Consider the following 17648-nt stretch of genomic DNA (forward strand, 5'->3'; position numbering starts at 1 on the left):
TGGCCAGCTGTGCGTGTGTGTTGGGTGAGTGAGCTGAGAGGCTCCTTCGTGTCAGCCCTGGCCCAGTTGCTGCGGGAGGGGACACAAGGATCCGGCTGTCAGGGAGGCACAGCCTGCTGAGGAGCAGAGATGCTCAGAGTTAATGAACTGCCGGCAATGTTGATTTCTAACTGCCCTGATGAGCTGAGTGCCCCAAGGCCACAGTCCCATCGGTGTGATCCCTGCTCCAGGGGAGGGTGTCCTGCTCTAGGGGGCTCCGTGTTTCTGTGGGGTGTGAGGCTGTTTGAACAGCTGAAGTTTGATCCAGGCTCTGTTGTCCAACAGTTCCAGAAGCTGGAAGTGCCCAGAGTTCAGTGCAGGAATCCTGACCTTCGTTTTCTGTGGATGAACTCAGGAGCAAGGCAAGCAAAGGGGCCCTGAGTGTGTGACAAATCACCCTCACAGATCTGCTCTGGCTTTAGGGCAGGGTTGTTCCTGCACATCTTCCCTGGTGTGGGAGCTACACTTGAAATTTGCTTTGCTTAGGAACTGTCTAGAGCTAGATTTGGAAACCGACATGGTGTAACCTTGGGGGAGTCATGGAATTGCATATAACCCTATTTGCAAGTTGGGGATATTAAAATCCTCTTCTTGAAGAAGGGCAAGAAGTCTATTAAGTTCCCTAGGAGGCAGACTGCTGGGAAATGAGCATCATTGCAGTTCACATGCTTGAGTGAGACATGAGTACAATTTGCTGTGAGCTCTGCAGCATGAGCAGCATTTTCTTCATTCTGTTGTACTGAGATTTTATAATTTCATTACTTTAAATTGAATAGGACATGAAGGCAAATCCATCTATGGAATTGAAGCATGCACTTATGCTTTAATATCTTTAGACAGGGTCACATCCCATTGGAAGTAGTTTGTGCTTATGTTGTGAAAAGCTTCACCTGGGAAACTGAGGCATGCATCCTTCAGATTCCTCACCTGCCTAAAAGCTTGTGCCTTCTTTTCAAATTATGCTCCCACTGAAAATGTATGCTTTTCATAATGATAAATATTTAACAGCCCTGAAGAATTCCAGAATTTTGTATATTTATCAAATGATTCAAGCAGAAAACCTTGTCCTACCCTTGCATACACTGCTCTAAAAAGGGGGAAAGTTTGTTTTCCATGGCTCATTCAGTTCTCAATAGGCAAGGCAGTTTAATTCTGGGAGCAGACCTGAAATCATTTGGTGCTCTCAGTGCAGTCATCAGGTGCAGGCATTGGTTCTGGCTCTCTGCAGGTGGAGCAGTGTGAGCTGGCTTTGTTCTTGAAGCTCTGGTTGCCATTGCCATTCTCCAGTGGCTTTTTAAAACCCTGTCCCAAATTCATGAAACACACCTTAGATATTCCCCACCCCAGTTAGTCCTGAGACCATAATTTCATTTTGTTACTGACAGTGAATTCCATGATGAATGTATGCAAAAGAGGAGAAGGTGACCATGGAAGAATTGCTTCTTCCATCCCATCTCATCCCTCTCAGGCACACACCCCTTCCCTCAGGAGGAGGTGGAATTGCTGAAGGAGCAGGAGGAGCAGGGCTGTAACACAGGGAGGGGCAGGGCAGCAGCTGAGGGAGCCCAGGCACAGGCAGGGCTACGGCACCACAGCTGGGAAAGCAGGACAGGGCTGGTGACATTGCAGGTCCAGGACAGTCAGAACTCAGGAGCAAACATGGAAACAGCAGAGCTCAGGCAGGACTGCCTGCAAGACCCAGGATCTCAACTCCAGAGCTTGAAGAGAGATCTGCCATTCAAAGATGAGTGCTCCCTTCCCTGTGTCCTCCTGCAGCCTGCCTGGCACTGGCAGTGCTGGGCTGCTGTTCCCTTTATTCCAGTGACAATCTCCTAAAGCCAGTCACTGCCTGACCATCACAAACAATTTATGGGACAGCACTTCTCTTGTTTGCTAAAGTGTCACACCGAGGCAATTTGAAATCCAGGTTTATATTCCTATTTCTTTACCTGCTGTTTCCTGCAAATTCACAGCACTGAATAAATGAAGAGCACACAGCAATAAATCACTCTTGTTGAGGCTGCTTGGTGCCCAAACACTGCAGGCAGAAAGAGATGTCACACCTTTGCTGCAGTGACAGAGGAGGCAGTGAAGGATGGTGCTGCCCCCTCCCTCAGCACCAGGCAGGAGATTCCAGCTATCATATCTCTTCAGCCCTTGATGTGTGCCAGCTGCCAGTCATTAAGCAGCACTGGAGAATTTGCATCCATCCCCAGCACATCTGATTTACTGACCAAAGACTGGGAGCCTTTTCTAAAGGAAGCATTTTTCCTACCCTCCTTCACACATACAGCAGCTTAATGTGGGGATATCTTTTCTTCCTTAATTCCTAAGTATTTAATTTTGAGGCAGCCCAATAGCTGCCTTATTTCCTAACCACTTTAAGCACCTTCATATTTTACAGGTTCTTGCATGGACTGCTCTTGGGCTATCCTTTTAGACATGGCAGCTTGGCTTCTGCTCCACAGGATACTTTGCTGCAGTTCAAGGTTAATATTAGGCTGTTCCCCAAAATTTCCATGGGTGCTGCAGCTGGGTGCTGAGCCCTTTCAGTCCCACACAGGAGAAGCACCACAGAGGTTGCTTGTTAAGGGAGGAGTAGCCACATTTTCTCATTTGGTACTGTTTAGTCATGGTCCTGTGCCTTGGGGCTGCCTGAGGGATTGTCTCTACAAAAGCTGTTTTAAAACAGACTTTGCATCAGATTTCTGAGAGTTAAATATGATCTGTCAATGTTCAGTGCCATTACTGTTCCTCTTTGTGCTCCCTATTTTAGCAGGTTCTTAGGAAGATGGCTTTGTGATAATCTCTCCCTAATCCTGCAGAAACCTGGTTTTTCCTGGGCTGCTGAGGGCCCTGCTGAGGAGAGCTTGCATTTGGGATATAGATGCACTTGGCAGCTTGGTCTTTCTTACACCTGATGGACTCTTCCACATCAGAGGGATGATCACTCTGATTCTCAGCCTCTTCTTTGTGACTCATGTTTGGTTACTCAGAAGTGCCTTTGAAGCAAGGGATTCTTCCCCAGCTAAGCCATGATGGGTTTACAATCCTATTGGACTTCCTTTTTGGTTTTGGTGGGAAATGAGTCCCACTTCTGCCTTCAATTCAGAGATCAGAGGGAAGGCAGCTGCCTGAGTTGCAGCCCATGTCCTCCAGAAGAGCCAAACACTCCTGTGGAGGTCAGGACATGGAGTTTTGTACCAGTTTGAACTGAACTACAGCTGGCAGCCCAGGAGCAGAGAGGTGCTGCATCTTTTTGTTCTCCCAAGGCATCTAATTTTCTAGAAGAGGATATAAATATTAACAAATAATTGCTGTTCTGGTTAATAAAAGAACCCATTTTCCATCATCCCAGGAGCAGGCATTGATTTTTGTAGAAATTCAGCAATCTCAATTCAGCAATTCAGAGAACAGACCTGTTCACTATTTATGACTTACACTGAATGGTTTTCTAAAAAATAGAGTCGGGGATTTGATCTTGAATGATTCATGGAAATCAGAAAAAAGGTCAGTCCCCAAGAAAGTCTGGTAAGTATTTCAGAATTGCAGCAGCACTTTCCCAGACTGTATTCCTGGCTCAGTTATCATCTTTGAACTCTCCATTAGTCCCTGATTTCCTCCTGTCTTGCCCATAACCATCCTGACTAAATCCAGGGACAGGCAATTCCATCATTGTCTCTGTTAAGCTCCCAGCACCGTTCCTGAGTTACCACAACAACACGGATTACCTGACAAGCAAATGAAGAACCAGTCAGATAATGGAGTTTTTTAAATGGGGATTACTGGTGCTGAAGATGTAATGGCCTCTTTGATGCTGTTACTATCTATAGCACAAATCCTTCTCAGTCTCTGGACTATTGACCTGACACACTGAAAAGGCTCCTTTGCAGCCCCCATTGTCCGGGGAAAGGGAGAAGCTCTGAGCACCGACGCCTTCAAGGCACAGGAAAAACACAAGGCAGAGAGATAAGCTCGGTAATTTGAAAGCATTTGATTTCTTTCAAGCACAATCCCAACGTTTCAGCTGAAAGCGATATCCTGATTTTATCTGTGTTGCTTTTTCTCCAAGGTGTGCACTCAATACTTTGTAATTTCCAAAGATACTCTGAGCTGATCTTCCAGCAGCTTGCAAATCAGATCTGCTGGAAAGAACTGTCTAAGGAGATTCTGGGGAAAAAGTTCTCCCTGACCTTTGGGTCGTTGTTCCTTTCCTGTCTACAGGTTGGACAGCATGACTGGATACAGACCTTTACTGCCTCAGAATAAATAGCTGGATTTGGGAATAACTGGGCTGATTTTGGGAGGTATCACTTAATGGCACAGGACAATTTGCAGAAAGGGAAATTTTTTCCCTTTGTCCATAACACAGTGCTGATTGTCTGCAGAGCTGCTAATGTCCAGGGAGCCTGAACAAGCATCAGCCCTTTGCTCTTTCATCCAGAGAGTTCTGGGTTTTTTTGCAAATAGATTATCAAGTTCATAATATTGTGAGGAAGTCAGGTTTTGAACTGCTTCCTGTTTTACAGGTACAAGGTGAAATTCTCTCCTGCATTATGGCAACCTTGTGCTTTCTAGCAGAGTGATGAAGGCTGCCTGCAGGAGCTGAACAGGTGTAGCCCTGCTTCACACACACCCTCCCCTGCTTGGGTCTCTGATTAGTCCCTGGTTTTGTGAGAGCTCTGTGGGATTCCAGGCAATTAGCAAGTGTTGGACCAGTTTCAGTTTGCTCTGAGACTGAAAATATGTGTGCAAAAGAAAACTGAGGGGTGAGCCTGAAAGCTGCACTTGTAGAGAAGTTGCCTCCCCTTGTTTTGACTCTGCTCCTCAGCTGCATTCAGCACCAGGCTCATGGAAACTCAGCACAGTGGGACCCATTCAAGTGTCCTCTGAGGAGATCCTTGTCCTCAGTGCCACCACCAGCTCTGTCCCCAGGGCTGCTGTCCCTCCATGTGTGCACAGGCTCTGCTGATGCCAACACCTCTGTTAGGTGACACTGCCCGGGTTCACAGGGGCTGCTGCCTCCTTTCCCTTGGTGCCTCTTCACAACTCAGGGCTCAAAACACTTGTCCAGGAGCTTGACTTCTACACTGGCTTCAGGGCATTTTCCCTTCCAGTGTTCCAGTTCTGGGTATCAGAGCTGTTCCAGCATTTGTGCTCTTTATTTCCACAAGCCTTGGACATGTCTCTGCTCAGCTGCACGGTTCATGGAGCATCAATACATCACTGGCAGGAGACTCCTGGGCTGTAGCCTTGCTGCCTTTACTCCCTTCCCTTTCCCTTCTCATGACAGCACTCTGTAACAAACTGGATTGCCCTTCCAGTATTCAAACCCTCCAGCTATTGGCAGGAGGTTTTCAGGACCCCCAGTCATTGCTGAGCCAAGCTATACATATTTAATTGTGTTAATTTAATCTTTCTTCACAAGTCAGTCTTTTCAGCTCCCTCATCACTTGTGTCATTTTTCCTGAACTGCCTACAAACTCTGTCAGTAAGGAGTCCATGACAGAACACCATGTTATAGAAGCAATTTCACCACAGTGGCAAAGAAGAAATTTTACTGTTTCCTTCTTCCTTAATGCAATGTCACTGCAGATTCTTCCTCAGCATTCCTTTGCTTTCTCTGCCCTTTTACTGATGTATTTAAGTGAAAACTTCCTGCCAGTTTCTTCTAAGGCCCCAGGTGTTGCCCAGGGTCACATATAGCACATAGGATGTGGGGAAGCTATTGGCCTTAAATTCAGACCACCAGAGGGATGGTGGGCTTATTTATCAGGATGAAGAGAGGTGCTGATAGGAGTCCCCTGGGGCACAGCAGTTTAAACAGAATTCAGGTAATGAGTCACAGCCAGAACACAAGACAGGAGCTCTGGTTGCTATTTTCTGCTCCAACCTTTGCCCTCACATCCCTGCCCCTGTCTGAGTGCATGCTCTGAGCTGCCCTGGCAACCTGAGCAGCAGCACCTCCACCCTGCTGTGTGTGCAGGCACACCTGGGCTGGGCACAGCAGGGTTATTCTCAAATGCAGCCCCACAAGGTCCAGGCTGCACTGTGTGACCTGATCTGTTCACACTGGAGCTGGTGTAGGTGTGATCTCTTACAGAGGCAGTGACAGGGGGAGCTGTGGAAATGGAACGTGAGTTGATGTCTCAGAGTGTCACAGCAGAGCCTCAGTGTGGGTACACTGAGCTGGCTTGGTGCTCAGGACACCCTGCCCTACACCTGCCTCCACCACTGACTGACTGTGGGAGCAGGACTGAAGCACCTTGGCCTCTCTCTGCTCCCTGACCCTTCATCTAGAACATCAGCCCTCCCAAACAGCAGCTTGGGGACTTTTTTTATGCAGTGCCTAAGCTGCAGGAGCTGGGTTTAGCTGGGTTTAGATTCTCTCAATCACTCTAATGAAGCCCATCACAACAGAACAAACAAAAGCAGAGCAGAGTGGTGACCCCTCACTAAGTTATTAGAATTGCAGCAGGACCAAATCCCACTCAATCTGCTAAAGACAAGGCTGGCAGCAAGGGAATTTCAGTAATGTAATACATGTATTTTTAAACAGGGAAATAAGGGGAGCTGCTGGCCAGGCAGTCTCACGTCAGGAGCAGCAAGATGGAGCAGATCTGCACTACAGCAGATGCAGAGTAAGGAGGTGATTGGTGACAGCCAGCATGGCTTCACTAGGGGCAAATCCTGCCTGACAAATGTGGTGACCTTCTGTGACAGGATTATGGTGCTGAGGGGTGAGGGAAGGACAGCTGAATCATCTGCCTGGGCTTGTGCAAAGCATCACACCCTGCCCTGCATGATCCCAGTGGCTAAACTGGGAGACATGGATTTCATGGGTGGGCCTCAGGCTGGGTGAGGAATTGGCTGGATGGTCACACCCCAGGAGCTGTGCTCAGTGGCTCAGTGTCCAGGGCACCAGTGGTGTCCTCAGGGGTCAGACTGGGGTTGGTGCTGTTGAACATCTTTGTCAGTGACAGGGACAGTGGCATCCTGTGAAAACCCCCAGCAGGTTTGCCAAGACACTGAGCTGTGGGGTGTGGGGTGTGGTCAGCCTGGGGACCTGGCACAGGGTGCCCAGAGCAGCTGTGGCTGCCCCTGCATCCCTGGCAGTGCCCAAGGCCAGGCTGGACAGGGCTTGGAGCACCCTGGGACAGTGGAAGATGTCCCTGCCCATGACAGGAGGTGGCTTTAAGGTCCCTCCCAATCCAAACCATTCCGTGGTTCTGTGTGTGAGCTGACACACACTGGGACAGGAGTACATGGCCATGAGTGCACCACAAGTAAATTTAGGCTGAAAAGTTGGAGAAGAACTTTCTAAGCATCAAGCCAGGTATATTCTGTAAGTTTCCCACTAAGGAAGTTGGAGACAGGTGACATAACCTTTTGTACTAACTGTGAACACCCTTTTAACTCTAAAACATAGGCAACTAATGAAGTTTAGAGACAGATTCCTACTCCATATGTCCCTTTCTCAAAGCCATGTCAGATCTTAATTTCCTGTGTTATTTTCTATCTTTAATTCCTATGAATTCTATCTTTAATTCCTACCAATTCCTACCCTTTCCTTTAGTTAACCTGAAAAAGAATCTAAAACAAATTTGTAAACCAAGCTGAGGTCAGATCAGAGGGTTTTACCTGTCCATTGTAAACCTGAGAAACTGTGGCTGCTTACTGAGGACTTCTAAGAGGATTTTTGTCTGAACCACATTACCATAATGGAGATAATTTGTTCCTTGATTGCAGCAGTCCACTTAAGGAAGTTTGCAGCTGAAGTGTGCAAGCACCTTGTTCCCCACACAGGAAGGGAGGCTGTGCTCCCCTGCCTGCCACCCTGGGTTTCTGCAGCTCTGCAGGCTGTGCCTGTGTCCTAACTAGGTCAGGCAATATGGAAAGTGGAACCCTAGCTGGTTATCACCCTCGAGAAAAGTGCTGGCTTGGGTTTCAGCACGAGCTGCTGATCCATCCTGTGGGGAAAATGACTTCAGTGGAAAAAGCTACTTTTGTGAAGGAACAAAGCAGAAGGGAATTTGAATGGGCTTTAGAGTAGCTGAGAAGCTCCACTTGGTACCTGCCTGCCTTTGTCCCCCTGTCCTTCCTGTGCACGTGCTCTAAAAACACAGAGCAGAACAAGCTCCTTGGAGTGTAAAATGCCAGGAATTCTGCCTGAATGGATCAGTGTCACTCCTGTACCAGTGGCTTTGACAGGGCTGCTGGATGCAAACATCCAATCATGGCCTCCAGGCCCAGGCAGCACTTCCTTGTAAGAGCCAGCTTGGCAGCATCCCTTTCCAGGAGGATTTGCAGGCAGGCAGAACAAGCTCCCACAGACCCTGCACAGGATGTGGATTGGGAAATGCACTCTGCATCCATGTGGGATCTCCCTTCATTGTGTCCTCACTGCTTGTCCTTTCTCCCATGATGAGATGAAGGCAGAATCTCTGTGCTTCTTTCCAGCAGTCACAGCTGAAACCAGAGTCCTGAGCCTCCCCTGAAGGCACCATCTGATTCTGTCCAGCAGAGCCCAGGACACAGTGTCCTGCAGGGCTCTAATCCCTTCTTTCTCTGAACATCCCAACAGCTTTCCTGGCAAGGAGTCCCCTCCTGGCATCTCCGCCTCACCTTGCTATTCTGTGTGTCACAATGAGCCCAGCCAAAGGGGGGAGCTGCATTTCCCCAGCCACCTCCCACACTCTGCTGCTTTTACTGCCTCTGGCTCTCAGCAGGGCTGTAAAAACTGAGAGAGTCTTCTAAGCTGGCAGGCAGCTAAGGAAGCAAAACAAAAAATTCTTACATTTCTGGATTGGGAAATAGAAATGTTTGTGAAAGTTTCCTGAGTGCAAAGAAAAGAGAAGGGAGAACAGAACTGGGGAGTGAAGACCACTTGCAGCATCTGCCAGCTGGTAAGCTGTAGTTTCACCCTGGATTTTCTAAAACATCAGGAAAAACTGAAAAGCTGAAAACACAGAACTAATTGTCATGGTTCAAAGAGATATCTCTCCCAATGATGCAAAAATTATCCCACAGGATAATTATCACAGACCACAAGGCACATGAATGCAGTGTCCTTCATTCTAGATACATTTTGGCAGAGTGCAGCCCCTAATGGTGAATATTCTGCTCCTTGGTTGGTCTCTAGGCTAGAAAAAACAAAGAATGAGCTTATCCCAGTGGAACACAGGGTGGTGTACTGCTGTCAGAACTCCACCTGTAAGTCTGCATGCAGGCTGTTCTCTCATGCTCCATGTTCACCCTGGAGAACCTTCTCCTGCTCTCTAGTGGTGGAAGCACAAAAAGGCCAAAAATGTTCGGCTGCTTCCTGGCCAACTCTCAACATTCACACCTTGTGTTGCTGCCGAGCCCCAGAAATGGTTCCCAGTTCCAGGCTGGATAGTTCAGTGCAGTACATGTCTGTGTGCATAGTTCTTCCTAAGAGTGGCACAGCAGTCGTTGTGCTGCACTCTTGAGACTTTTAAAGAAGAGTAGAGTCCTTGCCCAGCTCTGCCTTTAGCTCACTGCTCCATGCAGTAAAAGTGGCAATAGCAGAGAGGCTCCTTGGCTGCCTGGCAGCTGAGGACACAGCCCTTAAACTCACACCTGCAAACACACCTATAAATAGGGTTGAGTCCAAACTAAATGAGAGGTGGATCTGGATTTTAAGCATGCAAACATTTCAGAACAGTGTCCTGGATTATAAGCTAAACAAAAAGTTCCCTTTAAAGCTTGCTTTAACACAGGCAACTCAGAACAGATGAGTCAGTGCTGGAAAATTGCAGATTATTCTCTCATTCATCCCATCCAGTGGAAAATAAGGGATATAAACTTTTTCCTAGTCATTTGCTGACGTGTGAGTAACATGGTTTGATACCTGGACAGGCAATCCTCAGCTTAACTGCCTCAGTTGCTGAAGTATCCATTTTAATCAGAACTGCACAGCACCCTCTTCTGCTGAGAGAGCTGAGCCGTGGAACTCCCTGGGCTGGCTCTTTTCCTGTCTCTGATGGGCATTTATACACTGGAGAGCAAGGTAAGTATAAAAACTCAATTACAGCAACTAGGGCAGAATCAATAAAGGAATGAGAGGCTGGCAGCTGCATGGATGGGGCTTTATCTCTGCAGCAGAATCCTGACACATGACATTACAAGAACATGGAGTGCTTAGATGAGTTATGAAGATTGATATTTATGATTATGACTTGCAATTGTGCTATTTTAAAAACCCACCTATTTGGTAATGAAAACCTGCTGGCAAGATCTGCTCAAAGAGGTGAAATTGCAGGAAGAGTAAAATCAGATCAGTAAATCAAATGCTCTAAATCATCAGTGAGACACACTACAATTAGGGTTGGATTCAAGCAGGCAGACTTATTGAATTGCAAGCATAAATCCATGGCATGCATGTGCTGCCACTCCTTCTGGGAAGCACACTCTCACCTCCAGCATTTCAGACTGACCTCTGCCAAGGGCAGGAGGATAAGGACTGTCTCCCAACATAACAATTCCCATGGACTGCAGTGAGGTTCAGTTCTCCAGAGGATCCCCATTTCCTCACCTCAAGCTCTTGGGGCACACGGGTGGATGGGGCACAGAGTTGTGCTGGAGGCTCAGAGCCTTTGCTGACTCTGAAATGCACAACAACCTTGGAACAGCAGAGCTTCTCCTCTTCTGGCTACAAACCTTGTCTCTTGTTTGTGTTAATCCCTCTTGCTCCATTTGCCTTAAGAACACTCCCAGTTCCTGATGAGCTGCTGGCCTGTGCATGCAATGGGCAGCACAGGAGTGGAAGTGCAGGAGCTCCTCTGAAAAATGCAGTGGGAACTCCCCTGCAGTACCAGGCTCAGGTCTTCCAGCTACAAGTGGTGCAGCAAGGGGCTGTGAGGGCAGTGTGGGGTGGGGGTAAATGACAGTTTTACAAGCAGAGAGGAGGAAGGACAGACTCCCTTAGCCTAGCAAATGGTGCCTGTGAGAGGAGATGATAATCTGCTGCCAGCTCACATGAGAGGGATCATGGAGGAGAGCAGAGCTCCTTAGAACAAGGAGCAGCTCACCAGAAGGTTTTCCTAATGAGTGGGTTTTGCAGACCTTAAATGCCTAAAAGAACTAGGTACTCTATTCCTCTTGCCTTTCAGTAGGAAATGGATCTCACCCTTTCCTTCCCCACCCCAGGAAAACGTGAGGCTGTCAGTGATGAACTGCAGCCTGGGCTTTCCCTGCTGCCCAGGGCCACCTCCTCAGGACATGGCTGGCAGCTGGGATTGAAGTGACTCTTCCAGTGGCAGCTGGCTCATCAGGTTTAGTGCAAACAAACCTGCCTTGGAATGCATTTAGGGAAATGCTGCACAAAAGCTGCTTTCAGCTCAGTGGCAACAGCTGGATTCTGGGTTTAAGAGGCAGCATTGAACAAGCACAAGTGGAGAGGAATGGTTTGTTCCAGTGGGCTGATTATTGCACAAGCAATTAGGAAATCCTGCACTTTAGTTCCTACCACTGCTTTGCTAAGAGGCCTTGGTGAAATCTTTTAGATTGTCTCTAGTGAGCATCTTCCTTATTTCACCTCCTGTAGCACTAAAACTTGCTTCAGTGAACAGTCACAAAGGCTGGCAGCTTGACACACTACAAATGAGCCTTGCTCAGAAAATTTAAGCAGGGCATATGGTTTCCCTGGTTTAATTTTTAGCAGAGAGAAAAATTGTCCCAGGAGTACACATGGGAGTGATAATATCTGAGAATTTCCTGTTCTCACTGGAGGAAAACACAGATCTAAGAGCACTTTTGTCTGTTTTCTCCTATTTCAGATTCTCTCTCCTTGATCCCTTTAGAAAGAGGAATTAGAATAAAAGAGTGGATTTGTGAGGAAAGAACCCCTCCAATTAATTGGGATTTTTGCTACAGAATGCTGAGGAATGATTTGAAAGTGACAGCAAGACTGTTGCAGGTTTTTAATCCTGAGTCCAGCATTGTGATAATCTGGCCAAGGTAACCATTCTGCCTCATTTTCCCTACCCAAAAACGTCGCAAGGTGCTGAAGTGAATTTGTGCTCCTACTCTAAGCAGCACCTTTGGTACAAAGTAGTTATTTCCAGGCTCCTTGATGCTCTTTGTGTGTATCCTGCAAAACTGCTAGAGGGAACTCAGTAAATGAATGGTTACTTGTCATCCAGCCTTGGGAATGGCTCCATCAGTTCTCCAAAGTGCCAGTTTATTACTCATTTTACTGAGCTACGAGGCATTAATAAAACATGAAGGCTGAAGCTGACTTCACTGTGCTTGGAAATTCATGCAATATAATTACCCAGGCTGGGAAATCTCATTATTTTGCTTTCAATTTCTCCAGGAAAACAAACATTTTGCACCAACACAATTTACTATTTGTGAGTTTCAGTTTGGATTCACCATCCCATCACACTGCAATGCTCCCAGCAAGATTCTTGCAAAAAGCAAAGACAAAATCCTCAAGAATTCATTGGGCATCTTCCTTTGAAGCAGACCCAGAGTGCTCAAATAGATCACTGCAATCAAATCCTGAATTCTGAGCACACAAACCTCTACAGGAGAGGAGCTTGCATTAAAAGGATCTACTTGGTTCCACTTGGGAAGGGTCAAAAGGAGTCCTGAGAGTTTCCAAACCTCTTGGACAGCTTTGAAGAGTCATCAGTGAATGAAATGGCAAGATCTGATTTATACTGTCCATTGGAAGTTTCAAAAGGCTTTGGCAAATCTGTTTTTTGAGGAAACTGAGCAGCCAGAGAGGGCAAGGGAAGGCCCTAACATGGGGAGACAAAGAAAGGGATGGAGCCCCACTATAGTGCCAGAGTTACTCCTTAGGGATTTGTGTTGGGTGCAAACAGTAGAGCATATTCACAAGTGACTCAGAAGAGGGTGTGAGCATTCCTGTCACTATTCCTGTTCATTTGCCTTTCTGTTTTCCAGGATTTAATATAGAAAAGAACATTATTAACATTTACTCTGGCTTCCTTTGCGACATGAGCTGGGACGAACCCAAATTGATTGCAGATTCAAATCTAGCATCTGGGATTGAGCTAAGGCAGACCTTTTATGAAAAAAAGCCTCTAATCTTCTGCTTAAAATTTCCTGTGACAGAGAATCTACGAGAACTTCATCGTGTCAATCTAGAGGTTAGTTGCCCTCAACATGAAAAATTATTAACTGAATTCTGGCCTGGAGGCATGGAGCCCACAGGCAGCATCTCTTTTGCAACTCCATCTGCTGGTGTGAGGAGTCCTCCGTGTTCAGGTCTCCACCTCTCCATGTGGGTACTTACAGATGATTATCAAATAATTACTTACACTTCCTTTTGCTTAACCAGAAAAGATTACACCGCCAGGATCTTTTCTATTAAATCTGTCTTGCAGTTCTTTTCCGCTGAACAGGATCTTCAGCTTGAATTTGGTGCAAACACCCACTCCCACAAGTCCTAGGTGGAGTTTATTCACCTTTGTGAGGGGCTTCTGCACTTGGAACCCTTCCAGCCAAGAGGAAGGGCAGGATCTTTCTCTGTCCATCCAGTCTTGTCCCTGCCAGGAAAAGTTAAGCATTCCTTGTACTGAAAGGGCAAACACCTGCTCTGAAGCCTTTCCCTTCCTGAGAAGTCTTAATTTATAGAAGCCACAACACAATTGTGAGCTTTCCCCCATTATTCATGAAGGAGGTGTTTCCATCACCACACGTTTCCAAAGAAGTCCTGACACCTAATCCTGTTAAGTGAAGTCTGCAAATCCAAGGGAATGGAAGTTTATTGCTTCACTGAAATGAGGATTTGTGAAAGGTTTTGCAGAAAGGTGAAAAACAAAGAATTAACAAGCCCAGAAGTGCCTAATAACATACACAATTATTCCTGGAACAGACTTTGATCACAGCTTGTCAAGTGTCTGCTGTGACATGAAGTTTCTCTGAAGGGGGACAGCAATGGCTTTGTTATTGTTTAACCTGATATGCTTCCTCTGGGCTGGAGTGTGCCCTGGGATGTCCCCACTCCACAGTGCTCTCAGCCTGACCCCTCTGGGTTGACCCCTCTGTGTGGGAGCAGGAGGAGATGGTGGCACTGTCTGGGCAGGCTTTGCTCAGCTGCTTTCTGGATCTGTGGATGTGAACAGAGCCAGAAGAATTCAGTATTTTTTGCCAGACACTCTGGAGCACAGATAAGCTGAGGAGCTGTGTGGGCACACGGCCTGTGCCACCTTGGGCAGGGTTTTACCCAGCCCAGAGAAGGGTGGAAGTGCAGTGTGTGGGTCCTGGGGGCAGCCAGAGTGGGACACTGGACCTGTCTGTGCCTTCGTGGCTCTCTGGGGACATGCCAGCCTGTGTGCCAAGCAGGGAGCAGCTGAGTCATGAGGGAAATGCTGCCAAAATCAAGTAACCACAAATGGCTGCTCCCCATCATCCCAGCACAGATCAGCCACGTGTGGGGCTGCATGTGCTGTCACACCATCCTGAACTCTGCCAGAAAGATTGAAGCTTTTTTACTAAAACACCTCAAAAAACAGAAGCATTTTCATTCTCTTAAATTGCAGCTGGTGAAGCAAAGGCCCCTTCGCTGCTTGCCTGGTGTCCCACAGGAAGCATCTTGGTGAAGCTGCTCCATTGAACAGAAGATGTAAGACACCATCAGGCAGTAGGGAGAGCACAGGAGGGAATTTGATTCTGTCAGCTAATGGTTTGGGGGGAAATCAGGAAGGCCTGGCTTCTGTCCTGCTCCAGGAATGTCTCTGCAATTCACATGGGACACAGCCCTGTCTGAAGACAGCCCAGGAAGGAGCATCTCGAGCTGCTGGGTGTTGTCCTGCCCCTGCCTCAGCAGCACTGAGCAGTGACAGCTGCAGTTTCTCATTGATTCCACCAAAAAAAGCTTCAGTATCCACAGAGGAGCCAGGTGAGGGATCCCTCCCCTGCACAAAAACACACACAGGGCTGCCATCCACCCAGCAAATTTATTGCAGTGATGAACTGATACTATCAAGGCAGCAACCTCAAGGGTGTGCAGAGCTTTGTTTAAACCCTCACACAAAGGTCAGCAGAGTGTTGAAAACAAATGAAAGCACAGGCTGTGAAAATCAATCCGTGGGGAGTCCCTGGGTGGGGCTGGGCACTCACTTCCCTCTCTCAGCTCCAGGAACACCCCAGAATTTGGCATTGTTTAACCAGGATGGCACTGGAGGGGCAAATCTCAGTTTGTCCTTGGCCTGAGAGGCAGGGAGGTGCCTGCAGGATAGAATTGATGAGCACAAGGTGAGGGGCATCCAGGAAGGGCAGGCACAGGTAAGGAAATGCAATGAACCTTCTGCCTCCCCCTTCCTGGCTTTGCTGGGTGTTTCACCTCTGTCAAGTGAACAGCACCAGCACTTTCCTTTATTAAGGAGTCCTAATCTAATTTTATTATTAACCACTTGAGTAATCCATTGTTTCCTAAACTACCATTTTAAAAAGAGAGAAAACCACATTTTCTCTTTTTTTCCCCCTTTTCTTCACATACAGCCTTATTTACAAAGCCAGCAGGTTTTGCTTTATCTTTCAAAAGAAGGAAATTCCCTTTTTGGTGAAGATAAAGTGTTCAGAATGTCAGCTTAGATAGCTGAGCTGAAGAATGGCCACAAAGCAGCTTCTAATGGAAGTTCAGCTTGTCCTTAATGGTGGCATTGCAGCACAACTTCATCATGCAGTGCAGACAGTTCTCCCCCTGCCCTTTTCCCATGTTCTCATGGAGCTCTGCCTCCTCTTCTGCTTTGGATCCCCCTTCTGTGTCTTTTCCCTGCTCAGTTCCTCTCACCACAACTTTCTCTGAAGCTAAACAAGCAAAATGAAACAGCTCTCAGCTGGCATTTGGAGCCCATGAGCTTGTTTCCTCTGCTGCCATATTCTGTTCTCTGCTGGATTTTGACATCAGCAGGATTTTCTGTAACACCTAAAATTAAACAACAGCAACAAATGACACACAGATGGGAGATTTTTGATCCAGAATTAAAGGCCAAGCTTGATCAGCACAAGCACAAATGTGCATGTGAAGACACAGGCAGGAGCAAACTGCAGGGGATAACCTTGGATTTAGGATAACCAGGAGACCTTTCTGGTGCTGAGTGGGCTACAAGGGTGAGTTCTCCACCAAAGCCCAGACAGAACTTTATTTTAATCTGAGTATTATTTGCAGCCCTATCAAGTGAAGCCTTTTGCCTTTCCTGTCCTTATCTCCTGGCTCCTGAGGCACTGGGCTCTGCTGACACTGCTGCTGAGCCACACACATGGTGGTGGCACAAATCCTCCTTTCCCTGCAGGACTCAGGCTGCCCTAACCTGTTTGTAGAGGATGTGCTTGTGCAAGTGAGAACAAAATGCAGGCAGAAAAAATACTGTGTCCCTTGGCTGTGTTTTCATGGCAGTGAAGCTCTGCTCCACTGAAGTTACAGAGTGGGAAGGATGATTCCTGAAATCCCTCTGTGGCACCATGGCAGGGGTGTGTGTGAGGGATAACTCCTGAAATCCCTCTGTGGCACCATGGCAGGGGTGTGTGTGAGGGATAACTCCTGAAATCCCTCTGTGGCACCATGGCAGGGGTGTGTGTGAGGGGCAATGATCCACAGGCATCTGCTTGAAGCTCTTCTACTTCAGACATGCTGACCAAGGTTGGCTTTGCAGTTTGGCTGTTTTCACAAGTCCAGGGATATTGAGTCAGAATGGAAATACCTTGAGGTTGTCCTCTCAAATCCTGACTTCTTGCTGCCTGCCTGGAGAAGTGAACTTTGCAGAGTCATGCCCTGTACCCATCATTGTGTCAGTTCCCTCCTACTAATATTTCAAGCTGTTTGATCATTTAAAACTAATTTGACAGAGGGATTTTGCCTCAAAGTGAGTATCTTCCTACATAGTTCTGGAAGTAGGTGGCTAGAGTAAAGAAAGAATTCCTCCTGAGTCATGGCATTATAGAATTAGAGAGTAATTGAAGTTGGAAGGGATCTCTGAGAATCTTCTGCACCAGCATCAATAACTGAGCAGAAACTGGAGGATCCATGTGCTGTGAATTATGGCAGAAGTTTGGTGTTGAATCCTGCACATTGGGCATGGGAGACTCCACTCCCAAGGAATTTCTTTTATGGCCATTTTGCTTGCTGAGCATCTTGTTTCTAATTAGTCTCTTATTTCAAATTTTCCCATCTTCTGCCTGTGTTCAGCCAATGGAGGGAGGGAGGCAATGCTAAGGTATATCCCTGAGGATTATGAGTTCCTAAAACACAGCTGTACAAATGCCTGACAGGCTGTAAAACTTTGGGTTGGAAATGTGCTGTTGAGTTTGATTAACCTCTTCTGAGAAAGGTTTAAAGTGAGCCCAGACTGAATGCAGCTCACCAAGAGCAGAGTCTGGACTTGCCAAAGCTGCAGCTGCCATGGCTGTGGCACATTTGCCATCCAGTCCAGCCCTGCCTGGCCATCCAGTGCCTGTACCAGGAGATCCAGCAGCAGGACAGGCTCCAGAGAGGGACCCATCCTTGTCTGGAGGCTGCAGCTCATTACACACTGCTGGAAGGCTCTGTTTGAGAAGGACTCTGATAAGCACTGAGCTGATCCAGTTGGAGCAAACCTCTCCTGAATAACTCCAGA

Source organism: Ammospiza nelsoni, chromosome 14 (assembly GCF_027579445.1).
Source record: "Ammospiza nelsoni isolate bAmmNel1 chromosome 14, bAmmNel1.pri, whole genome shotgun sequence".
NCBI lineage: Eukaryota > Metazoa > Chordata > Aves > Passeriformes > Passerellidae > Ammospiza > Ammospiza nelsoni.